Raw genomic sequence first — 27,320 nt, 5'->3', positions numbered from 1 at the left:
CTTCTATTTCAATGCCTCCATCAGAAAGAATGGACACCACCCCATTTGTTAGGAAATGGAAAGGCTTGGAAAAAATTATATTAAGTGAAGTAAGCCAGACCAAAGAAACATAGGTCCCATGGTTTCCCTTATTTGCAGTAACTAGTATACATCTAGGTTGATGTTACCAGACAAGCAGAAAAGGTCAAAAGCTATGTGCATATGACCATATAAGATGATGCTAAGCAAAATGAACCCCAAGATAAGGACATAAGAAGTTTTTTTCTTTGTTGCTGTTGTTTTTAATGTACTATGTGACAAGGCTGACTACAAGAGATATGCTTCATTCTGAGGACATACTCAGCCCCTTACCTGCTCAAAGGTATGTCTTTAGGGTGGGAAATCAGATCAACTATACAGAAATGGCTAGGAAGGCAGGACAGGAAGAAAACAGGCCACATCAATCTATAAATGCAGATGCCCACAGCTAGTCAGGTGTCACTTCACCATTAGCCCTCACATCTGGAAAATGTGAGGTCAAAGGTCATGCCGGTGGCCATGACTACCCCCAGGCCAGTGGAAAGGATTGTTGACATCACCAAGTACATGTAGTTGTCTTGGAAGTCTCTATTCTAAGGATGACCACAGATTTGGGTATAAAATTCATATTCAGATTCAGCAGCCCAACTGAACTAAAAATGTCTCCCTTGAAATGTCTAGTAAGAGAAAGATGGCACTTTTTATGGGAAGGTTTTGCTCTTGTTTTCTGAAAAATTGGGCCACTGAAATAGTCCCCAGGAAGCCTTTCAAAATTTTAAAAAGACAAGTGAAGGGAATGTTAATTAAACGTTTCATTAATGTTTGCTGTATAGTGAGAACAGTCATTTCACTGAGGTCAAATTTATGACAGTACAGAGTTAGAATTTTATGTGCTCTATGTATACTTTATAGTACATTAGGGTACCTCATAAAACTCAATTGTACAGTACATTTATGCCCTTTTTCCAAGGACCCAGATCATAATTTAAGTTTTTAAATGATTAGAAAGGTTTATAACTTTTGCTTCTTGCTTTTATGAGCCACTCGGAGAAGAACTCACTTGGTGCCAAGCCCTTGGCAAGAAGCAGCACTGTATGTCCCGCTATGGTGCTGTTTCAGTGGGAAAAGCCTTACGTGACCGGGCGGCCTCCAGGAATCTGCACCACAGAAACATGGCAGCCATCACTATAGACTTGTTGGCCATGGTGGAAGTTTTGTTGCTGTTTTCATCTCATCAATGAGAGCACAGTCTGTAACCAGCAAGTCTTGTTCTTCTATTTCCAGAGTACATAGTAGATGCTAATGAAATGATTTTCAGTTCCAGTGATGAACAACAGAGGCAGGAGCAGGTGTAAGTTCTTATCAGGAGGCCAAAATTAGGGCATCACTCAGTTGTGCAAAGAACGCAGGACCTGATCAATCTTATGGGGAAATCTGTCCAATTACTCAGCATCCTCAAATGAGCTCATTCAGGGGCTCAATCCATCTTTGCTGCGAGATGCCAGATGAACTGTTCTAACATCTAATTCTTTTTATAAAGCAGGAGATGCTTCTCCAGCTCTGTGTAGCTGATTGAACTAATTTACTGTGGAACAGGCAGCAGCCTATCTTTAGATAAATGCTAATCAGGACTCTCTTTGGTCTGACTGCCACTATTATGCTGAAAAGGAAGGTCAACAGCTAATAAACCCAGTTAACAAGGCACTCTGAGCTTCACCTCAACGGCAGTCATTAAATCCATAGATATTAGAGGTTGCCCTCTTGCTTTCCCTGCACACAAAGACAAACTTTCAGGACAGCCATTAATTGAATTAACATTGTCTGAGCCAATTGTCCAGAGTGTAAACTGAGATAGGGCCAGGGGGAAGCCTTCTCAAATGCCTCCCAATAAGCCAGTGGGATACAATGGAGGTTAGGCCTGAGCTGGAGAGGGCAGGAAACATGTCAGGTCATGTAAATGGCTTCTGTTTCTGCCCAGCTCTCCCTTACTCCCCCTCTCTCTTCCTTCCTTCCACCTTCCAACAAATAAGAGCCAATTTTGCTTCTAGAGGATAATTTTACAGTATAGAAAAACAATAAGGCTCTTTATATCACTGTGCCTCACAAGATGAGGCAGCACAGTGCTGCTTACAACAAGCAGTGGTGGGACCTTTTTGCTGAGTGTGAGGGGACAGTGTGCTTAGTCCCAAGCCCTATGCCAACAACCCTGCAGCAATAAACCAAGCCCTGCCAACATTTAGAAAGGGAGAATTTGAAACCAAAATGGCACACCGGGGTTCTGGTACAAGGTAGCCGCCAACTGGTTTAGTCCATAATCCTCAACCAACACTGAAAGTATCCCTCCCTGTCCTTCTGTAGGAAATGATGCTACTCCTGGCTGGTATCAGGATCAGTTTCCCTTCTTCATTTCACTGGGAAGCCTGCTGCATTTTTCTGTGGGTATCACAAAATCTGAGCTCATTAGTCATTAATGAGCCATGAGTATGAGTGCATTCATGTTAGAAAAATATATTAACTTAAAATAAGCCTAAACAAAGGCTCATGTCTGTTATCTCAGCTTCTCAGGGCTTAAAAATCATTGTGGTTTATGGTCAGCCCCAACAAAACCTTCATGAGATGCCATCTCAGTAAAAGAGCCAAGTGTGGTGGTATGTGCTGGAGGTATAGTTAGGAGGATCCTATCAAGGTCTAGGCCAGCCTGAGCAAAAATTACAACACTATTTGAAAAATAACAGAAGCAAAAGGGATTGGAGGCATGACTTAAAGGGTACAACACTTGCCTAGCAAATGTAAGGCCCTGAGTCCAGTTCAGCCCAAACAAATAAGCCAATAAACCTAAAGCTCAGTTGTCAGGGCTATGGCTGCTGAGGTAAGTAGAGCCACAGACACACACAGGGGCAGAATGTGCTTCTCTACGCAGACTGCCAGCTGAGTCCCAATCTGTTATGCATACATATTCCACCATTATGTGCACATGTGCATAATACCACCATAGGATGACCAGGAAGTACTCATTTCCTTTCATTTTCTGAGATTTAAATTTTAGTTTTAAGAATTATAGTTCTTTCTAAAGCACATGCCTATGGGGACAGCTAGGTGGCATCACAGAGACCTGTGGTGGGTGATGGAGGAGCCTGGGCCTTAGTCCTCCTCAGCCACAGGACAGCGCTGGGAAGAAGAACTGAAAAGCAGAGTCAGAGCCACACTACTGAAGATCCTGAATACTGAAGCAGTGGTGTCTGTTCTCAATCTACAGGTTGTGGGAACCTCTGAAGAACTGTCCTCAGGGTACACAGTAAATTCAAGGTGGAGAGGTAGGTTATTCTGACTGAGATGAAATAACATATTGAAGGCAGAGCAATATAAAAATCAGGTTAAGAAATGACTTAAAAACAGCAGGCAATAATGGAAATGAGAGAGATCAAAGCATCAATGAGATGCCAGGACTTTGGAAGGAGAAGAGAAGTGTGGGGAAGTTGGGCACAGGTGAACAGGGACAAGGACACACTGGCAGAAATGACCTCAGAGAAGGAACTGAGTCTGTGGCAGTAAAGATGAAGATACTCAGAGTGATGATCAACTTGAAATGAACTAGCCTGTCAGAAATGCTGTGCTGGAGCTGAGGCTTCATTTCATGTAAATGCTAAGCATGGGGAGGAGGAGTAGAGGGGGAGAGAGAGGGAGAGTGGGAGACCGGTGGGGGGGTTGGGGGGGGGTGACGTGGAGACCCTTACATGACACTTTCTGAGGAACTCTGCCAAGACACAGGACCCGCCCTCTAGTGGCCAGGTTCTGTTTCACTCATTAATGAGTGATGAAGCTGCTATGTGAGACAATGAGCAGTGGGATAAACAAGAGAGGAAGGAGTGTGCCCAGTCTAAGGGGGCCGTGGATCCAACATGTGTGGAGGAGAGTTGAGAGAAGCAGAGCAAAGAGCTGCAGGGGCAGAAATGAAGTGGGGTACAGTAGTACTGGGGCTGGAGGACAGAAAGGGAGGAGAGAGGAACAGAGAAGGAGGGCCAGAAGGAAGATGGGCTAGGGAGGGGAGAATGAGACTAGCTGATGAAGCGGGGACAGAAAACACAAGGATGGATGCAGGCCCCAGGCCAGGAAGGTACGCCTATGGCTGTCTCCGATCCTATGGCTATCTGTGTTTCATGTCCCAAAAGGCCCTGATGAAGTAAGGTTTCCTACCCTAAACATTTTCTTTCTATTAAAGTAAACAAAACCCCTTAATACAATTAAAGTAGGTGCTGGTTCCTTAAAAATGGCAAAAGGGAAAGAATACAATTTTCCATGCCTCTCGTGGGAGCTACATTCCAGACATTCCCCCAACAGGTGAATATCTGTGAGGTAGCAGCGTTACATAGTTGTCCCTCACAATATTGAGGTTCACTCATTGCTACTTCATGGATTTTCCAGGAAGGTGTCTGGAATGTAACTCCCACAATAGGTGAGGGATCAATATGCATGGAAGAGTGTGTTCTCTGGGATTCTAGCCCCTGGGTTAAGAACAAATACACAGAGTCTCTTGGTTATTCCTGTTTTGTGATACTTCATTTTCTAAAGTAACCAGACAGGTGCCCACTAGGAGCACAGGCGTGGTCTAGGCTGTGCCTTATAAACATGCTTACCTACCACCAAGTCCCTACCATCTCTTCAACAACACACACCCCAATGTAAACTGCATGTCCCTTCTTGCATGGTGTTACAGATCTGGTTCAGGTATTTGCAGCAATTTCCTGGGAGCTGCTGCTGCTGCTGCTGCTGCTGGTATGGCTGCTGGCTGGGGAGGGCCCATGCTCTGGGAACATTACATGGAGGTGGCTTCAGACAGCAGTGAAGAAGAAAGGCCTGAAGGAAGAACCACTACAAATCCAAAACACTCAAGAGCCAGAGTAGGAAGAGGAGTCAAAGGTCACCACAGATAGTTAAAGAAGTTCTGAAAACCAGTCATGGCTAAAATAATGGAAAACAAGAACAGGGAGTTTCAAAAAGGCAGGTATCACAGAGCCCTTAAGTGATCCACCCCAGGAGAACTTCACAGCCAGTAAGAAAGCTTCGCCAGCCAGCACGATGGCACAGGTCGGGCATTGTCTCTTGATCAAATGTCTCCCAGCCCCTTCAGTTTCTTCTTCCTTTCCCCTCTTCAAAAGCCCAGAACTGTCACAAATGGGACCTATTTCCATGTCATTAGCATATACTAAAGAAGAAAGTATTTAGGTCTATTTCCTTTAAACCGCCCGCTCTTACTTGTTAGCTCTAGACACTCAAGGATTCAGTCACGTGAAGTCAGGGAACTTTTCCAATCTGTCAAGAAAAAGCTCACCACAGCTGACAGGCCAGAATTGAGATGATGTGTTGGGCAAACATCTCGATTGTTCTGTGCTGAGATACAATAAGTTGTTGGTGTAGATTTCCAGTTAGGACATGTGGGCCATTCATTGCTGCAGACGCTTCGCGGCCTCCCTTAGCACAGCATCCAGAGGGTGCTGTTGGGGAGCATCCTCTTCCAAAGGGACCTCACCTGCTCTACCCTCTGCCAGCCCAGCTGCATTTCAGCCACTATTGCTGACCATTACTGAAGCTCGGCAAAGGAAGCAGAGACAATGATGAGGAGCCATAAAGAAAGGAAAAGAGTGCTACTGACATAGTGTCTGCTGAGGTTAGCTCCTCTGGGGAGGCTGAGGACAACTTGTCCTTCTAGGGGAAACCGGCCTGCAGATTAAGGAGCGCTCACTTTCACCCCACTGCAGCAGTGCAGCAGACAATGAAGCAATCCATAAGGAAGGAAAACAGGCAGAGAGAGGGCTAGGGCAGTGCCTCTCCTCAGGGCATGCCATGCTTAGGCCAGAAACTAGCTAGCCTTCTGTGATGGCCACCCTGTTCACCTTTCACTTATTCAGTTCCAAACCCAGACTGCTCAAGCCCCTATTTGAGCATGCTATGAAAGGGGAAAAAAAGGAGTGGGGGAGGGGAAGGGAGGAGAAAGGATTGTGGGGAGGCGCTGTTTAGAGTGCACTCCAAGTAGAGCACTGCTATTATAACCATTGACAACTAAGAGGCCTGGGAGTAGCAGAAGAGAGGTTGACTTGGAAGTTAAAGGGCCAGCAGCTCTCCAAGTCTCTTTGTCCTCATTCATACATAGAAATATTCTGAGCTGGGTGCTGGTGGCTCACGCCTGCAATCCTAGCTACTCAGGAAAATGCGATCTGAGGATCATGGTTCAAAACCAGACGGAGCAGTAAAGTCTGTGAGATTGTTATCTCCAATTAACCATGAGAAAACCAGAAATAGAGCTGTGGCTCAAAGTGACAGAGCACTAGCTTTGAGCAAAAGACCTCAGGGACAGCGCCCAGGCCCTAAGTTCAAGCACCATGACAACCACCACCACCACCACCACCACCAACAACAACAACAACAAAAATTCTGAGCTCAGTGCTGGTAGCTCACACCTGGAATCCTAGTATTTAAGAGGCTGAGATCTAAGAATGGTGTTTGGAGGCCAGCCTAGGTAAGAAAGTCTGTGAGACTTATCTCTCATTAACCATAAAAATAAAATGATATAAAATAAAATCCAGAAGTGGAGCTATAGTGTAGAGAGCTGCGAGAGGCCGCACCTGGAAGATGGCGCCGGCTTCCGCCCTCCGCCTTCCCGATGGCGAGTGCTCTCGTGGTAAACAACTCCTGATATGGCTAAGGCGAAAAATCTGGCTTGCTTCTGTGCACCTGAACCTATTGGCGGTTCCCACGTGGCGTATCAGGGTTGGCTACCCAAAGGGTATTTAAGGCTGTGGGGAATTCTCCCCGGGGTTGGGGTCAGAAGATTACTAAAAGGTCCTGAATAAACTGCAGAGAGAAGAGTTCGGTGTCGCGTCGTCATTACCGGCCGAGGCGGTAGCGACACGTGGTGGCCCGTACGGGGACTCAGCCACAACCCCAACGAGGACTCAGAACTCTCTGTGGTCAGGGTGGTGCACCGGTAAGTTCCCAGGTAAAAGGGGAATCCGCCACAAGAGCGGGGATAAGTCCCCAGGTAAAAGGGGAATCCGCCACAAGAGCGGGGATAAGTCCCCAGGTAAAAGGGGAATCCGCCACAAGAGCGGGGGGATTTTTGCTCTTCTCGGTAGATAAAGAGAGAGTGAGAACCCGGGGCTAGTCAGTAGAGTAGCCAAAAGTGAAAGTAAAAGCTTGTTTACCAGCTTTAAATGTTTGAAACATGGGCGCTTCTTTTTCGCACCCAATTTTTTTGGCTCTCAATGAGCTACTGCACTCAAAAAAGTTAAAAATAAAAAAGAGTACTTTAGAGAGATTTTTGAATGAATGTGACACCGTTGCCCCATGGTTCGCTGTCTCTGGAAGCCTCACGGTGGCCTCTTGGGAGAAACTAGGGAGGGACCTAGATTTTGCCTCTGAACAAGGAACGCTTAAGAGCGGAGTGAGACCAATATGGAAACTGATAAGAGGCTGTCTCCAGGACCAGCGTTGCAGTGAGGCGGTAGAGAATGGTCAGGCCGCCTTAGAAATGCTGCAGGAAGAAAGATCAGAAAGGGCAGACAGCGAAAAGGAGGAGAGCAGGGGGGGGTCATGCCCTGATTTTGCCGAACTAGAGACCTCTGAGTCTACAGACTCAGAGGAACTACAATCACTCATAGAACAAATAGAAAAAACAAAGATAAGAAAGAGGAGGAAATGGAAGGAGAGAGAGGACCCAGATAAAGACGAATGCACGCCCTCCGTGCACCGCCCCACACCTTCGGCCCCTCCGCTCTATGCGGAGGACCCTGGAAGTGGCAGCCCCGGCTGTTCTTTCAGCCCAGGAGTGTGGAAAGCGGTCAGAACCGAGTTACATCTAGCCTGTCCAATATTTCAGGATCCACAGGGACAGCGGTATCATGAACCCTTAGATTTTAAGGTGATAAAATCTTTAGCTGAGTCTGTGCGGACATACGGAATCACGGCCTCCTTTACTGTAGCCCAGGTGGAGGCCCTAAACAGACACTGCATGACACCCGGTGATTGGAGTGGGCTCGCACGAGCTTGTTTGAGCCCAGGTCAGTATTTAGATTGGAAGGCCTTTTTGATTGAATTTGCTAGTGAAGAGGCTGCGGCCAATCAGGCTGGGGGAAACCCAGCTTGGGACAGAGATATGCTGCTTGGACAGGGGAGATTCGCCAATCAGCAGATAGGCTACCCGGTTCATTTATGAACAAATCAATAAAATTGGCATAAAGGCATGGAAGGCCTTACCAAATAAAGGCGAGGTGAGTGGCAATCTCACCAAAATCCTGCAGGGCTCTATGGAGCCGTTTTCGGACTTTGTTGCTCGTATGGTTGAGGCCGCTGGCAGAATTTTTGGTGACCCAGACGCAGCCATGCCATTAATTAAACAGCTTGTTTACGAGCAGTGCACTAAGGAATGCAGAGCCGCCATAACCCCATATAAGAATAGGGGACTAGAAGCATGGATGAAAGTATGCAGAGAGCTGGGCGGACCACTAACTAATGCTGGATTAGCTGCTGCTGTGGTGCAATTAACCCAGAAGAATGAGGGGCTGGGAAGGTGGCTCAGTGGTAGAGCACTTGCCTTGCATGCCTGAGGCCCTGAGTTCGATTCCTCAGCACCACATAAGCAAAAAGAAATGAAAAAAGCCGGAAGTGACGCTGTGACTCAAGTGGTAGAGCGCTGGCCTTGAGCTGAAGAGCTAAGGGACAGCGCCCAGGCCCAGAGTTCAGGCCCAGGAAAAAACCTATTTAAAAAACGCTGCAAATTTGTCTAAACAGTTGTTTAGTTATCTTTTAGGTAATTGAACTGGGGAGTTCGACAGCCTGATGGAACAGCTCAGGGTTGCCATCGTCGTGGTGAACTCGACCCGAGTGGATGCCGGATTGGCAGAGGGGTTATCTTCATGGATCTCCGCTGCTATGAATCATCTCAAGGAGGGGGCGGGTTTGGGAGCCCTGACAGGCCTCCTGGTGTTAGCCTCCTTGGTATGTCTGTGGTGCATTTGCCAAATTAGAGGTTCTCAGTGTCGCAGTGCAGCCATGGTTATCCAAGCCTTTACAGTCATTGGAGCAGGTCAGTCCCCCTAAGCGTGGCTTGCCACTCTAAAACAATGAGCACAGATTGCAAAGCCAAAGTACTGCAGTCGAGAGGCATGAGTTTTGCCCTCGAGGAGAGCATGTTTGATTGCACACGGGTTCGATTCGCCTTTTCCCGTCCTTGTGAAAAACGAATCAATGGACAGGCTGAGTCATCCCTAGAGAAGGTACCCTCTGGGAGAAGGCTTGTATGCAGTCCTTGCAATTGCACAACAGGGATCAGACCTCTGTTCTCATCTGTGTTCTTTAAACAAAAAAGGGGGAACTGTAGAGAGCTGCGAGAGGCCGCACCTGGAAGATGGCGCCGGCTTCCGCCCTCCGCCTTCCCGATGGCGAGTGCTCTCGTGGTAAACAACTCCTGATATGGCTAAGGCGAAAAATCTGGCTTGCTTCTGTGCACCTGAACCTATTGGCGGTTCCCACGTGGCGTATCAGGGTTGGCTACCCAAAGGGTATTTAAGGCTGTGGGGAATTCTCCCCGGGGTTGGGGTCAGAAGATTACTAAAAGGTCCTGAATAAACTGCAGAGAGAAGAGTTCGGTGTCGCGTCGTCATTACCGGCCGAGGCGGTAGCGACACTATAGCTCAAGAGGCAAAGCATCAGTATTGAGTTAAAAAGCTCAGGGACAGTGCCAGTCTCTGAGTTTCAACCCTAGGATCTCCCCCCACACACACCACACAATAATAGTAATGTGTAATTCATAAAAAGTGATCACAAGTTATCATAGATTGTAATGTATAATAACAGAATTATCAGATACTGGTGAATACTATTTATTACAATTATCATCCTATTGACTGACATCCATCAACACTAACAATGCTTCTTACAACCTCATGTGGGTGAGAGGCACGAGACACACATACACAACAGATGGACAGATGGATAGATTAAACTCTTGTTTCTTGCCCCAGGTCCCCAAGTTGTGTTCATTCTTTAAGTGGGAAGCCTTTTTAATGCACTTACTGAGTGTTTAGCTTGGTGGAAGTTTACTCTGGCTAGTCAAAATCTACAAATAGAGAGCCATTCACAAGTCCAGACGATGTGCCAGGCACATATCCAAGGGTTCTGTATTTCCTAACTCATTACTGCACTCACAGAGTAGGAAATGGGAACTAACTTGGGCTTCCCAGGTGACGAGGAAGGCAGGTGGCACAACCTGTCCTCCACTGAGCACACACAACTCTATATGGTGCAAACACAGCCCCTTCTCCAGAAAGGATTACAAGAAAACCACAGCACCAGAAAGGGCACCTTGCAATGAGGAGCTGTCAAGAGATGTTACTTGGCTTTGAGTGCTGGAAAGACCCTGTTCATGATCTCACCGTAACTCCACTTCCCTGTTTAACCAATTGATCAGAAGCTAAGCTGCAGCTGTCATGGATGATAATGGTTGTGCAGAACACACACTTAGGTCAACATTTGTGAAGAAATCACCAGGTGGAGTGTTCCTGTACAAACTGTTTGATAGTTAAGTAAGAAAACACAAGGCAAAGCTCGTGGCACTCCTGACACAGGGCACACAGAAGGCCACTGTTGGCCTTAACCACAGCTGGCTTACTTTCCTGCACCCTTTAATGTCACATAGCAAACTGAGAAGCTGCTAAAAAGTCCTCACAGGACACTCACAGCACTTATGTGGCAATAAACACAGAGGCTCCTGGGGCAGCCCAAGACTCACTGGGGTTTAGTTACTAGCAAGGTGCCCTTTTCTCCCATGTTTTTGCCAATTACAACGGGCTGGGAAATATGTCATCTAGTAGCCTCTTCTTACATCAATATTTGATTGCTTTCCATGTAAAACATGCTATTAAGTTAATCAGAAATTGACTCTTACCACAAACACCTTTTAAACAGGTCAAATTAAGATAAAAGTCCACGCTCTTTGCCTATCTACAGCTGGGGAAGGGAGGGGGACACTAACCAGACATTAATGTCAGCATACACATTAAATGTTATTAAAGGCAATTTGTCACCCACACACATTTATCTCAATCTAATAATTAGCTAAAGGTCAGAGAGATAAACCTGCCTGTTGGAATATGCGGTTCCTCTCCTGAAGGAGACTGAAAGCAGGCTGAAAGCTACATGCAAATCTGGATAATCTTCTTAAATCAACAAGCCAATTTGAAAGAATTCAACAGAATTAAATACTAGCTGGGGGCAGTGACCCAAGAAACCAAGAAAAGCTGCCTGAGGAGGAGCAGGCAGGAGATGCTGTGCAGGCCTTCCTCTCTGGGCAACAGGGCTTCAGGAAATCACCACTACCCAGCGCAGTGTGGTGAAAGCCCAGGGCCTCCCAACCAGCTAGAATTTACCTCTCTGGGGAGCCTTTCTCCCCTCTCCCTGTCTCTTCTTCGGATATAACCTTCTAGTTATGACCAGGTATTATGGGCAAATTAATACAGACAAGGGCAAAATCCAGACAAGAGGGAGTTCCTATAAAAGAGCTTTAGAGAACTCAGGGATAGGGCTTGAGGAAAGATCCACTTTGAGGACATGAAGCAGGGCAGAGCAGTGATCATAAAAGGAGTGGAAGCCACCTGGGAGAACGCTGGCTCAGGCTAGATGCCCTCAGCAGCTCCCTCTCTGGGGCCACTCCAGATTCATTCAATAAACATTTCTCTCTCTTGGCACAGCACCCTATAGACATAATGATGAGCAGCCAGTCACTGGTACCGCTCTCCTGGGGAGTTTGACCAAAACAGAAATTCCAAAAAAAGGTTTAACTGCCAACTCCGAGCAAGTCAAGAGCTGCCCTAGCCCTGTGAGAAAATGCAGGCCGCCCATCGAGGGGTGGGGCTTCTGCAAAGTGATTTTTTACCATATTCTATGAAAGGCTGCTGGCAAACAAGGTTTGGTCTTGGCTTGGGGTGACAGGAAGCTGGCCACAGTTCTGTCTAAAAGCAGAATCACAAGAGGCTCCACGTCCCTGGGTCCCTCCCAGACGCTGGAAAGATCTGGCTAGTCCGCAAACAGGTGTGGCCCGAGCTACTCCTTCACACAGCACTGGGACCCTGTGGAGGCAGTGGGGTCTGTGGGAGGTGATCACTACAGTGATCAGCGGGAAGCCCAGTGATGAGTCCTAATGTCTTCACAAGAAGAGGAAGAGGCCACACAAACAGGATCTCCTGTCTCAGGCCAAGTAATGCCTTAGCCGGTTAGCAATTTGCCAGCAAAAAGTCTGTCTGTCACCAGACCAAGGCCCTAGGTCTTAGACCTCCAAAACTGTGATTCAAAATAAACTTCTTTTGGTTAAAAAATTACCCAGCCTGTAGTACTATGTTATCAGTGACAAGAACAGAATCACTACATGCTGTAACACATACTGTAACATTTGTACTACATGCTGCACGTGTAACACAGTAATCCACGCTGTAACACAATCAATGGAACAAGAGACCCAACCTACACTTAGCATCCTCTACAAATCATGTGAAAACAGATATGAAATTAATATTAACTAACATCCAACAAACACCTGTCCAACATCATTCTAACAACTTGATTCTTTTTTGAAAAATATTTTTATTGTAAAGATACTGTACAGAAGGGTTATAGTTATGTAAGTTAATGAGTACACTTCCTATTAAGCATTGTTACCCCCTCCTTTGTTTGTCCCTTACCATTTCTTCCCTTCCTACCTCACTCATCTCCTCCCCGCAGAGTTCATTTTCAACACAGTGTCTTGTACATCTTGTTGTTACAATGGGTCAACCTGTATCCTTGTTTCAGCATTTTATTATTTCCCTTCCCCTCCCCAAATTAAAAAATGTATACAAGATGGAGGTCACCAGAATCAAATACAGTGACACAAGGGTTATACCATAGGGAGAAGAACATACAAATGAATAAACAAACAAAAAAATGACATAGTACATAAAAACAACAGCAATAAAGAAAAAAACCTCTTGTGTCCCTATCTTGGGGTTCATTTTGCTTAGCATCATCTTATGTATGTAGTTTTTGACCTTTTCAGCTTGTCTGGTAAGATTATCCTAGATGTATACCAGTTATTGCAAATAAAGGAAACCATGGGACCTATGTTTCTTTGGGTCTGGCTTACTTCACTTAAAATAATTTTTCTAAGTCTTCCATTTCCTAACAAATGAGACAGTGTCATTCTCTCTGATGGAGGCACAGAATTCCATTATATATACCACACCTTTCTTGATCCATTCATCTCCTGAGGAACATCTGGGTTGGTTCCATATCTTAGCTATAGTAAATAATGCTGCAATAAACATAGTTGTGCTGGTAGCTTTAGTGTGGTCTTGTTTGTCATCATGTGGGTAAATGCCCAAAAGTGGGATTGCTGGGTCATAGGGGAGCTCTATGTGGAGTCTTTTGAGGAACATCCATACTACTTTCCGTAGTGCTTGAACAAGTTTACACTCCCACCAACAATGTAGTAGGGTTACCTTTTGGCCACATGCCCTCCAACATCTGTTGCTATTAGATTTCTTGATTATAGCCATTCTAACTGGGGTGAGGTGTTATCTCAGTATTATTTTGATTTGCATTTCTTTTATGGCTAGAGAGGTTGAACATTTCTTCATGTGTGTATTGGCATTCTTATTTCCTCTTCAGTGAAGTATCTCTTTAAATCTTTAGCCCACTTATTAATCAGGTGGTTGTTTCTTTGAGGATTTGTTGTTGGGGGATTTAATTTTTTGAGTTCTAAATATATTTTGGATATGAGACCCTTGTCTGTTGTATGGCTAGTGAAGATCTTCTCCCAATCCGTGGGCTTTCTATTGATCTTGCTAGCTATGCCCTTTGCCATGCAGAAGTTCTGCAGTTTTATGAAATTCCATTTGTCCAACCTTTCTTTGATTTGTTGTGTTTCTGGGTCTTTATTAAGAAAATTTCAGCCTGTGCCAAGGAGCCCTAGAGTTTTTCCTATTCCTTCCTGTAATGTTTTCAGGGTGTCTGCTTTTATTTAGACGTCTTTGTTCCATTTGGAGTTGATTCTGGTACAGAGTGATGTATAAGGATCTAGCTTTACAAGCTTTACAATGTCGGTGTGTGGGGGGGGTATGATTGGGTGGGGGGGAGGGAGGAGGCTGGGAAGGGAGGTGAAGGGTAAACAAAGGAGGAGGCTGCAATGCTTGGTAAGAAATGTATGCATTATCCTGCCAATGTAATTGTAACCCCTCTGTACAGTATGTTCTCAAATAAAATAAAATAAAATTTAAATTAAAAAAAAAAGGATCTAGCTTTAGTTTTCTACAGGTGTTTAACCAATTTTGCAGCACCATTTGCTGAAGAGGCTGTCTTTCTTCCATTCTATTTTTTTAGCTCCCTCATCGAAGGGTAGGTGACTATAGGTCTGTGGGTTTATTTCTAGGTATTCAGTTCTATTCCATTGGTCCTCAGGTCTGTTGTTGTGTCAGTACTAAGCTGTTTTGATTACTATGGCTTTGTAGTAGAGGTTGAAATTTGGTATTGATATTTTGCTAAGAATTGTTTTTGCTATTCAGGGGTCTTTATTATTCCATATGAATTTTTGGATTGCTTCTTCTATTTCATTGTATTGCATTGAATTTGTAGATAGCCTTTGGCAGTACTGCTATTTTCAGGATGCCATGCCTCCCAATCCAGGAGCATAAGAGGTTTTTCTACTTCTTTAGTTCTGCTTTAATTTCCTTTTTCAGGTTTTTAAAGTTTTCATCATAGAGGTCCTTCACTTCTTTAGTTAACTCCTAAGTATTTTTTTTTTGTGGGGCTATTACAAAAGTAGTTGCTTTCCTGATTTCAGCTGCGCTCACCTTGTTATTGGCAAGCAAAAAAGCCACTGATTTTTGAGGGTTAGTTTTATACCCTGCTACTCTGCCAAAGTTTCAGATCAGCTCGAGTAACTTGGGAGCAGAGTCTAAGGGGTTCTTTAAATACAAGATCATGTCTTTGCAAAAAGGAAGAGTTTTACTTCATCTTTCCCTATTTGGATCCCCTTTATGTTTGCATCTTGTCTTATTGTTCTAGCTAGGCATTCTAATACTAAATTGAAGAGGAGTGGAGAGAGCGGACATCCTTGTGTCATTGTGTGAATTTAGAGAAATGGCTTTTCTAACAGCTTGATTCTTATTACCCTTTGAACTGTCTGGATCACCTTAAGTGGCAACTGGTATAATTTAGGGCAGAGAAATGGTTTAAGATAGGGACTTGAGTAATACCTAGAGACAGAAAGGGAACTTAATCAGAGACTATAGCTTCAATCCTGTCCACTACATTATCCTGCTAACTGTATTCCTACTGTGAACATCACTGACCCATCAATACAAACACATATAAACGGACTCAGGCAAACCATATATAGCAGAAGTGAAGAAGGTACCCACAAAACCTTTTTATTTTTTGTAGTGCCTGTAGAATACAAGTCTGTGCAAGCCTCAAGTATCTGAGCCATGCTCAGTCCTTTTGCTTTTAGTTTGTTTCTCAGATAGTCTCCCACATTGGCATGCATGGGCAGGCTGTGATCCTCCTGCCTGGGCCTCCACAGACCTGTGCTACCACACCTTGCCTGTTTTCAAAATAAATTGTAAGATAGTCTCTCTTCTACAGGAAATCATTTATCAAGGCAAATTACTAGTAATTTACATTAGCTTTGAACATACAATAACTTAAGTCAGATTTATTTGTCTATATATAAGGATCTGATTATAAAATACTTATCAACTCTAAAATCTCATCTGCAAAGATTAAAGATGATGATAGAATGAAAAGAGTCTCAAACAGGAATCAAACTGCCTAGGTTTCAGCTTGGACTGGCTGTGGAAAAAGTGCTTTGCTGGTCATTTTCCATTATGGCTCTGAGCTTCTTACAAAACCTAGGAGTTCCTAGCTAGGTTCTCAGCATGTTTTTTAGTTCTAGTAAGATGTGACTTTGTGAATCTAGAGTTCTTTGAGTCTAAGACTGATCTGGCTGCACTTAATCCTAGTTAATACACTCTACTCCCTTCAACTGTTAACAGAGAAAGGCAGAAAGGAAAATGAATAAAAAATGATAGGGAAATAAAAATACCAATATTAACTTCATGGAAAGAAGGGGGAGGTTTAGAAAAATCACACAGAATTATTTTCAGATATGCTAACTAAACTGGGGGAGTAATTTGCATTTCTATGGGAGGCTTAATGATGGTTGGCTTCTGGGGAGCTGTTTCCAACTGCAGAAAGCTGGGAACTGACATGAGCACCCAAAAAAAAAGAGAAAGCCAACAATGAAAATCTGAGTTCTGTATTCACAACCTTCTTTCCAAACTCTTGGGAGGAATTTGTTTAAAAGCATATTAGCATACCCCAGTTTCTTTGTAAATTGTCCACTACACCCTTTCCAAATTGTTCAAAACTGATGAGTTTTGAATACACACATACACACACAAACACACACACACACAAGTGGATGGATTGGTGGTTGCACAGATGGGTGGATGGATCTTAGGTTTCCAATCTTGATTGTAAAGACTACCTTCCTGTAGGCATTCTACAGTGACAGCCAATGTGGATGCAGAGCTGACAGCTCTTGCCTGGAAGCAGAAGCCCTTCCTGGATAAGAGGTCACAGCAGCCTCCAGGCCCATGGAGAGGCTCCAGACATCCCTATAGGGCAGAACCAGCTCAGAAGCCAGTGCATGGCCATCTGTGTTTGTACCAGTCAAGGGCAGCCCAGCTCTCCTGCAGTGACAGCTTAAACTCAGAGGACACTGCTTTGCCCCACGGCTGTGGGTCAGACTGCCGTGTGTAAAGGTTACAGTGATTAAGGCCTGTGATTAATTTAGTCTCAGCAAAATCAATTCCACTCATCCACAAATCTCTCATTTACATACCAGTGCAGGTGAAACTTGGTTTTGATCAATATTATCTGCAATTCACAATGGCTTCCCCCACTGTATTCTCAACTTCTTCCTCTCAAAAAATGCATTAAGCATACTATGCATGCATGGCACAGAATTCACCACTATCTTTTATGTCACTTCATCCATTTGATCTGTTACAAGTGTTGGGAAATATTAAACTTTCATCCCCATTGAGGCAGATGTGGGGCCTTGCTCAGAGCTGAGGTCTGAGGGGCTACTGGACCATTCTCTTGCTGATATGGACCCTACATATCAGAGTGCTTTGTGCTACATTTACCCCGGCCACACCCTCTCTGTAGGAAGATGGTCACTGTCCCTTTCCTCTCTGTACAAACTTATACAGAGGCTGCCAATCCATTTTCCTAAGCTCTTCCCCACCTCCCACCCCCAAATCTCCCAAACCCCACAGGATCCTGAAAGATAGAGACCAAAATGCTTCAAAGGAAAATACTGAAAACTCACCTCACCTCCTAGCTACACTCACAATGTCTGTCACAAATCGAAGGATGAATCCAGAAGACTGCTGACCCTTTAATGAGCCTCCCTCCCATCTGTTTTCAAACCAGCTCAGATCTCAGATCTCCACTGCCACCTAGAAAACATGTGGCACTATGGTGGTTTAAACGGTCTCTTTTCTTTTTTGGTAGTACCAGGGATTAAACTCAGGGCCTTGAGTTTGCTAGGCAGGTCCTCTACTACTTCATCCATTCCCTCAGCCCTTTTGCTTTTGGTTATTGTTGAGATAAGGTCCCCCAATTATGTCCAGGACAACAGGGACTGAGATTTTCCTGTGTATTCTTCGTCAGCACTGGGGAGGAGAGGTGTATAGCACCATACTTAGCTTTACTAGTTGAGATGTGGTCTCCGGCGCTTTCTGCAGAGGCTAGTATTGAACTGAGATCCTTTCAATCCTTTTGATTCCAGGAGTGATCTGTCAAACCCGGAACATTATTTTTTTACATACAGCTTGGCATAGTTTTCTTAACATCCTGAAATTTGCCTTCATAAAAAGCAAACATTTTTTTCTAGTAAGATCCAACAGCCTCATTCTGAAATAAAGAACTCCTGTTTAGCAGCAGTTGCTAGAAATATGGACATTAGCCTTAATTTAAGATCTGAATTTTGAACAACTCTGAATAGGAAGGCTGAAAACTGCCAATCAGCAGAAATGCAACTGTACAGCGGACAAACACAGAACAACAACAACAAAAAAAAAAATATGGCCACAAGCCAGCGCCAGTGGCTCATGTCTGTAAGCCTAGCTACTCAGAAGGCTGAGATCTGAGGATCGTGGTTCAAAGCAAGCCCAGGCACAAAATTTCTGTGAGACTCTTACCTCCTTAAACTACTCAGAAAAGGCTGGAAGTGGAGCTGTGGCTCAAGTGGTAGAGTACTAGCTTGAGCACAAAGAGGCTCAGAGACAGTGCTCAAGCCCCAAGACCAGGACGTGTGTGTGTGTGTGTGTGTGTGTGTGTGTGTGTGTGTCTGTGTGTGTCTGTGTGTGTCTGTGTGTGTCTGTGTGTGTCTGTGTGTGTCTGTGTCTGTGTGTGTCTGTGTGTCTGTGTCTGTGTGTGTGTGTACATATATACATATATATAGCCACAGATGACTTTGTGTGTGTGTGTGTTGTGTGTGTGGTCCTGGGTTTGAACTCAGGCCCTGAACATTGTCCCTGAGCATTTTTGTTCAAGGCTGGTGCTCTACCACTTAAGCCACAGCTCCTGGCATTTTGGTTGTTTCCTGAAGATAAGAGTCTCAAGGACTTTTCCTGCCAGACTGTATTTAAACCACAATTCCCAAATCTCAGCCTCCTGAGTAGCTAGGATTATAATACGTGTGAGCCACTGGCTCCTGCCTTTTTTCTTTTTTAAGCATTGGTTATTTAAAAATTTTATTTATTTATTTATTTGCCTGAGAGCAGCACTTGAGCTTGGTACCTGACACCTTTGCTTATTGGCTCATTAGTTTTACCAATGTAACCCTGCCTCCAACCCCAGTGATTTTTTAAAAAGAATACTTCCAGAATAAAATTCAGACAGAAACAGAAGAGAGATATGCCCTGGAGCCATGATCAGTTAAACGCTTTACCAATTTTTCTTAAAAGACAATGTAGGTAATTCACTCAAGAATGAAATTTCATTCTGTGTGGTGTGGTGCTCAGTCTGATATACATTATCCTTTGCATGAACTGTGAATCAAAAAGACAACCCACTCGTCACTGTGTAGGCTGTGTCAGCTGTGTCCTGCTTGTAACTACTCCTTCTTTCTTGTCCTATAGAATTGCATCAGTGAAGGATAGTCATCACTGAGGAAGTTATTATAGCACTCTGCATACTTGATTACAAATGCAAACACAGGATTCAGTACACACCTGCACTCAAACTCCAGTCCTCAGACTTTGTACACCTACTTAACCTAACCTTGATAGCGTCTTTGTCTGAACACCAGTGATAAGGACCACCCTGGTCCTCCCTGAATATCTGTAGGTTATGTCACACAGTGAGGCATGTAGCTTCTGCTTAGTAGAGATGTTTGCTGCTCACTCAGTAACCCTTAGTAGCCATGGTCCTACACATGGAGGATACATGAGGGAAAACATCAGCTGGTATCCAGGAGATGGCTAGATTAGGTCTTGACTTACTTACTTTGAAAAAACAATAGGGAAAGTAACAGGATGTGAGGAATACTGGGCAAAGGAGAACAGTTACCAAATTTTACCTCTTCTGTCCTGATATAGTGCTGTTTGCTTACAATAAAGCAACTGACAATTGCTAGCACCACAACAGCTGGATATTAGGAATTTTCAGAGACTTAACAGAAACATTATGTTCATAGTTTTCTAGTTCCAAAAAATTGGCAATCGTTTCATGTGGTATATATCCTGACTGACTGAAGACAAACACCCCTCCATTCACCAAGCATGTAGCTCTTCTGCAGCTACATATGCAGATCCATGCCCTGGATGCCTAGGCCACAAAGTTCCACTGTACCAGGTGGAATGTCTTGGGAAAAAGCCCCTCAAACATCTTGTCCCAACACAAGACAGAAAGAGCACTCTGAGGACAATGCATTCTGTTAATCCACTCTAGGCACTACACAAGCAAGCAGGCATGAGGGCCCATGTCCTAGAGAAAAAGTTCATGTGCAAGTGAGCTGGCTCACACAAAGGAGCTCTGGAAACCAGAAAGGTAAGAGGCTCAGAAGAACAGCACATTCAATGGAGGGGATGAAGAAACTGCATCCAAAACTGCTTTAGCAAAACCCATTTGAGCACTACACAAAACCCTGCAGTGGGAACTGGCGCAAACAACAGAGCACAGAATGCTTCTGTTCTCTGGAGGAAGCAAGTTTGATTTAAATACAGTCTCTTTGCCCATCTTCAAAACTATGCTAAGAATGGGAGCTATGATGAAAGGTTTTTCTAGACATTGGCCTCTCGCTTTTCAGCTGCTCATCACCTGGTGCTTTCAGCTGCCTCACCTGGTGCTTCCAGAGATTGTTAACTGTAATGTAGGTTTAAACTCAAATCCCACTTTATATATAAGCTCCTTTTCACATGAAAGAGGTAAGCACAAGCTTCAAGTTCAGCCTGGCAATGGGTTCTAACCAGAATCTCATGTCCTATGTTCATTTTGGGTTTTTTATTTTTATTTTTTGGTGCTGGTCTGTGGCTTAAACTCAGGGCCTGGACACTGTCCCTGAGCTGCTTTCACTTAAGTCCTGAGTAGCTCGGATTACAGGCATAAGCCACCAGCACATGGCTTTATGGTGTGTACACACACACACACACACACACACACACACACACACACACACACACACACACACACACACACACACACACACACACACACACACACACACACACACACACACACACACACACACACACACACACAGTTTTAGAGTTATAGTTTTATACTCATATACATACATATATATATATATAGTTAATTTCTTCAGGCACAGGAGATCTACCTTGTATTATACTATTATAAGATTTTCTTTTGAGCCAGCCTCTGGTAGCTCATGCCTATAATCATGGCTACTGAGGAGGCTGATATCTAAGGCTTGAGGTTCAAAGCCAACCTGGACAGGAAAGTCCATGATCTATTATTTCCATTAACCAGCAAAAGGCCAGAAATGAAGCTGTGGCTCAGTAATAGAGTACTAGGCTAGAGTACAAAAGCTCAGAGACAGAGTCTAGGCCTTGAGTTCAAGCCTCAAGACTGGCAAACACACAAAAAAATGCTTTTGTTTTGAGTAAAAGTGTGTGAGGGGAAATGGTCTGAGTAACAATGATAGAAATGAGATTCTAAAAATGGCACAAGTTGAGAAAAAGTGGTGGGCATGGCCGATCCTGTAAAGTTGGTAAGTTGAGAAATCCAAACAACAAAGGGTTACAAGTGGACTCATGAACACCCTGACAAGTCAGTTGTCAAGCGAGGGATCCTGGGACTGAGATATTCAGTGAGGTCATACCAGGTTCTTGGCCATCAGTCAGAGAGTTGAAAGTGACCCAGACACCAGCAGAACCTCACCTCTCAGCCAGGCTGGAGAAGGGCCTCTCCTCTGAGCTACTGTGAGTTTAACAAGAAGTGAATTTTAGAAGACAGGATTTCTTTCTCTCAGCCCCAGTGTTAATCCTCAAGGTTGGATCATCAGGAAATTGTTACCACCAGCTCACCAGCTTTAGGAAAGAGGCAGCTTTCAGTCACAAGGAGATTACTAATCAAATCACAGGCAGGCGTGGCTGCAGATATGGCACAATGTCCTCTCTGATCCTAGCTGTGCCCACATTTTTATGGTTTGCTACATCAAACTGTAGAGAGAACTGAGTTCTTCCAGTAAAGTGTGTGTTCACAGAAATGTGCTAGCTCCAACAAAAACCAACCATCTGGAAACTCTGTGAAAAATATTTCCTCCTAATTTCTCCACATTCCTATGATACAAAAATGTGTGTGCATGCACATGTGTGCACATGCATGCTCCCTCCTGTTCCCTAGTACTTGTCTCTCCATAACCAAACTCCAAAAAATGCTCTTGTTGTGCAATCACTTCTTTATATTTTGTCCTAATTCTGTATACCAATAGCAGAAATATATTATAAATACAGCCAGTGGTCTACTCTGAAAGACTGGCATCACATACTGACATACACCCAGTTTTCTTTCAGCTGATCTGCTAGTGCAAAGTCTCACTGTGAGCTTACCTTGACTGCAATCACATCAGACTTCACTTAGCTATGTCTGGAAATTAAGCCCTTGGGAGAAATCATGCCCTTTTCCTATTGTCACACAATAGAAGCCCTGGCTTCTATTTTAAAGGTAAATCTCCAGTGAGAGTTGCCAGCAATTTAGAAGTCTTCTAAACTAAAGACCAAGTCAATTAAGTGCCAAAAATTAAGCAATAACCTTCAAAGGACAATGATGCTTTTCCTACATTAGGCTCCTAAGCAGCACCCCTCTACTGTCATTCAGCTAAGCTAGCATTGGGATCCCCACACACAAGGGAAAGTGTGACTAGTATTCTGACGAAAAGACAAGGGAGAGATTGGCAGGGAGCAGGAAAATATATGGGAAAATAACAAGAAAGAGATGTAGAGAAAAAGGAAAGAGGTCAGAGGAAGTAAACCAGTCAGAAAACGATGAGAAATAAAGATGAGAAAATGTACTAAGAGTCCTGGCTGACTCTAACATTCAACATCATAAAGGCTCCGCTTTTTATGTGATATTTCATGAGATGCATTTTAAAATGGGAGTCAAACGATAAACTGACTGGGCTATAAAGGAGCCACTGCACAAAGAACTAAGCATATGAACTCGGAGTACAGATAGTCTTTTCCTGGACACCAGGATCCAGAGGCAAGAGATGGCAATGCTTCCTCCAGCCAGAACTGCTTGTCCCTTCTCCAATGTGTGGCCACCAGGGAGGCTGTCCCATGGTGTTTGCCCCTCCCCCTGTTTCCTCCCTGGCTAGATGACCCACAGGTATCATCTATTAAGACAAGCACCATCAAGACTGCTTTAGGTGAGGAAGAGAACTGGGCATGACTACGGGATCTCCCCTTCCTGGCACCCTCCCAGAGAAGCTGGGTTCCCTCCACAGCACAGCCATAGTCCTCCATGTGTCCTCAAGACTCACACTCCCTTCCATTATAGAAAAGGCTCAGGAGATATCTACTACTACAACAAAATGACTGTGGGGTCCAAAGGAGCTTCCCACACCTCTCCCTCCCACAAAGCAGGCCTCCAAGAGCAGAGGTCTCCTGGCCATGATGGAAAATCCAAATCCACAGAAGGGCCAGAGGAGAATGACAGTGATATCTGGACTGTTCATGCCACCCATCATAGAGACGCCTGCCATGCTCCTGTAAGGCTTCCCTGGGGGTTTCAGTGTAAATCCATTATGTAATTGGTTAACACAGTGCTTCTGAGCTAACAGGACAGAGTTTTTCTGTCATCAACTTCATGGGAAAATGGTTTTAAATCTACAAGCAAACATTCACATACCTCTTTTTCCCCCCTGTAATAAAGAACTGGGTGAGCTAACATAGAGGACAGAAGGAAAACAAAGACATAGGGAGGAAACGAGGGTGGGAAAGGTACTAGGAGAATGAGATTAAAGGGGGGTGAGAGGAGAGACAGTTTGCTGTTCCAGATTTTCATTATCAGGATGCAGCTTCCTTAGCAGGTCAGGGCTAGAGACAAGGCCAGAGCTCAGCAACTCCATGTCCCCATCAGGAGAGAACCCAGGCCTCCATCCATCTTCACTGGTTTCCCTCCTGCTTTATTTAGCGATGGCTAAAAATCAGGCCCTTAGGAGAAATCAGAATCCTTTCTTATTTCCAGATCAGTATTTAAGTAACCCTTGCTTCTATTTTAGAGGTAAACCTCCAGTAAGAGTTACCAGAAATCTGACAGTCCTTTCTGACTAAAGAGCAAATTGAGAATGTGTCAAAAATTACTCATGTAAGTCAAGTAAATCTCTCCCTTGGCTGCTGAATGATGAAGCTGTGCTCCAGGGCATTGGGCTCCCTTTATAAACACTTCCTCTCCATCTCCAAATCCGGTTTTATGAGTACCACGGAACCCAGAGAGCCTGCTCAGCAATCCTGGAGTGTCTCCAATGTGGGTACAATTTAAGATTGGTATGATGCATAACTACCATTTTCTGTGGATCCGCCACCACTGGCATAGGTTGGATCCCAAACCTCAGTGGCTAGAAACAGTAAAGGCATAGTTCTCACCTGCAGAGTATGCAGGGCCTCTGTGTTCCAGTCACTCCGGCATCCCAGCAAACAGAATGACCACCATCTTGAATACTGCTAACTCTTATGGAAAGGAAAAGGGAAGGCAAAGTACTCACCAGAAGTTCCTCTCACATCTCACTGGTAAAAGCAAGTCACATGGTCATCCAAAGTTACAAAGCCACAAGTAGAAGGAGGGGGAGAGAGGGAGCATATTTGCAGATAGTCCTCATGAGAACCTCAATTTGTGATACTATAGCCAATATATCTGAGAATGAACCTTCTAAAATAGTAAATATAAATTGAGATGAAAAGTTTCCCTCAGCTGGGCACCGTGGTTCACACCCGTAATCGTAGCTACTCAGGAGGCTGAGATCTGAGGATCATGGTTCAAAGCCAGCCCAGGCAGGAAAGTCCTGAGACTCTTACCATGAAACTCTTATATCCAATTAAACACCAGAAAACCAGAAGTGGTGCTGTGGCTCAAGTGGTACAGTGCTAGCCTTGAGCTTAAGAGCTCAAGGACAGCGCCCAGGCCCAGAGTTCAAGCCCTACGACTGCCCCCCTCCCCCTGTCCCCCCAAAAATTACCCTATCACTTAAGATTTTGAAAAGTGATCACAATGAGCAGTTTCAGGGCAGAGAGAAGAAATTTGAAAACTCTGCCTCACATGTCATTTTAACTGGAGTAGGAGAGCTAAAAGTCATTGCTCTATTTACTTTAAAATGTCCTCACAACAGGGCGGAGACATGCTGTAGTAATAAAGTAAAGCTCCCACATAATGTACCGTTGCTAATTAGCATTTAGCACTCAACAGGAAAGGCAGGTATCTGACTGGTAGTCCCTAAGGAATAGCAAAGAGAAAGCATTACATTTGCATAGTACTTTCCAATTTAAAAAATATTATGACATGTGTCACTCTGAGCAGACATGTAAAATAAATTCTTTAAAGGTAGACGAGACAGGTATGCAAATCTCCCCAGAAAGAAGGGCTAGAAGTCCATATCTAACTGTAGTTGGCCCTCCATACCCACTGTGGATCCAAACATTAGGGGAATGTCACATATTGAACATATACAGATAGCCTTGCTTTCTTAACATTATTCCCTAAACACTATATAACAACAGTATGCTACACAGTGTTGCCAATGAAGTTGGCATTCTGAGTAACCTGGATGATATTGATCTAGGAAGATGCCGCAGGCCAACCCCAGCAAAAAAAAAATCCCTGACATTCCATCTGAATGGGAGAAAGGTAGATGCTGGAATCCATGGTGTACACCTGTCATCCTAGCAACTAGGGAAAGCCTGAAATAGGCATGGCATGGTCCATGCTTGTGCAGGAAGCAAGGCACAATCTCAAAAATAATATGCATATAAGGTGCATCAGGGAGACAGAAAACCAGGACAGTAAGTGATTACACTGGCAGATCTCTCCATGCTTTCTAATCTCTCTTCACTCAGGCAACGAGGGTGTCTACCAATCCATATCTAGCATGGCACTGGCTTGAAATCTCCAGCTCATAGTTTACATAAGTAATATATTTTCTCATTTCTGATTACTTGAAAATAGTATTCAGTTGACTTCAAAATAAACAAATGTGAACAATTAAAAAAGATAACCACATAAGAAACAAGGGCTGAGGGCATGGCTAAGCAGTACAGAACCTGCCTAGCAAACAGGAGGCCCTGAGTTCAAATCTCAGTATTCTCATTCTCTCTCTCCTTCCCTCCCTCCTCTCCCTCTCATATACACACACAAGCACATACACACACACAAAGTGATCATTAAAATATACTGTAGGCATAAGAATAATCTCCAATATTGAAAAAACAGTTAAGAGAAGGTAGTAGGTAAGATATCTATCAATACAAGATATATAGAGATAGATAGTTGATAAGAGACTTACATATGTATATATGCATACATAATGGAGTATGCTATATAACTGTGATCTAGAATGTATAATAAATTCAGTTTCCCCTCATGCCATTTAGCAAGATAAATTTCAGATTTAAACTACAGTTGATATATTTTGTTCAAAAATGGAAGCAAGTACAAACATGTTTTTAGAAAACATGACAAGGGTAATGTACTTAACAAATGATGAATTTGTACACGAAAATTTAATTGTCCAATGAAAGCAGCAGCACAAGACATGAGCAGTCACAGAGGAAATAAAGTGATTAGTAACACATGACAAATGACCAGTCCCTCTCGTCATCCAAAGGCTGATATCAGAACCCTGTGATCATCCACCTGCAAGGCCTGTGAAAGTGAGGGATACTGCTGCTGTGTGAAGCCAGCAAGCATGCAGCCATCCGTGCACTCATATGGGTGGCCATGGTGTAAACTGCAGCAACCCCCAGGCCATGCGCAACACGACAGTGCAAATGGGTAGCAATACAACCTCTGGACATGGCCTTTGTGGGTTCAATCCCAGTTCCCCTTGTGTGTGCCCCAGACACAGCCTGCATGGGTTCAATCCAAGCTCCCTTTGTGTTGTCTGGACATGGCCTGAGTGGGTTCAATCCCAGCTCCCCTCATGTGTGCTGTACCTTGAGCACAATTACTCAGCACATTCAGCCTTCCTTTTTCAAGTCTAAAATGAAGATAAAGAATGTTTCATTTATGGGAACGGTGTAAGAACTGAACCAATTGATGCATATGAAGCACTTATCACAGCAACTGTCACCTAGTATATGTTCAATGAATCTGGGTTAGCATCATTACCATCATCAGTATGACTGTCACCACATCCACATTGGTAAAAGCCCAGGGTTCATGTAAGCTTATCAGTTAAGAACATAAGCACATATATACTAACTGAAGAAAAGCTACCTGGAAGTGCACAAGTGTAAGAGTGGTATTACAGAACAGCACGTGGTTCTGCCCTCTATAATAGCTCTGCTGAGTTCTTTACAGAATTATTTTTCTACTTAGAAAAACAACTATCATTGGGTAGAAAAGGCCAAAGTTGATCCTTGCAGATGCTATTTTTATCAGCAATAAGAATAACAATCGAGGTAACAAAATTAGCCAACCAGGTGCTTTCCATCCAGTATCTTCCTTGTGAAGGGCATTTTCTGCATGAA

At 44.0% G+C, this 27,320-nt stretch overlaps 1 protein-coding gene across 11 annotated transcripts in view; it reads right to left on the bottom strand.

The window, feature by feature from the left end:
• The window catches only part of Auts2 (activator of transcription and developmental regulator AUTS2), an 836,783-nt gene that overhangs the window by 473,509 nt on the left and 335,954 nt on the right, over positions 1–27,320 (bottom strand). For 3 of the 11 annotated variants that reach the window (XM_070035594.1, XM_070035595.1, XM_070035596.1), the window contains exon 1: positions 352–486. The exons of the other annotated variants lie outside the window; for them this stretch is intronic. The gene's annotated coding sequence lies outside the window, so the exon portion shown is untranslated. Of the gene's footprint in view, positions 1–351; positions 487–27,320 lie in introns of those variants that run through there. 11 annotated transcript variants of the gene reach the window in all.

The sequence above is a fragment of the Dipodomys merriami genome, unplaced genomic scaffold, assembly GCF_024711535.1.
Source record: "Dipodomys merriami isolate MVZ:Mamm:240054 unplaced genomic scaffold, mDipMer1.0.p SCAF_26, whole genome shotgun sequence".
In the NCBI taxonomy this organism is placed as follows: Eukaryota; Metazoa; Chordata; class Mammalia; order Rodentia; family Heteromyidae; genus Dipodomys; species Dipodomys merriami.
Note: the sequence above shows the minus strand (reverse complement) of the source record. Positions and strands in the feature narration are given on the sequence as shown.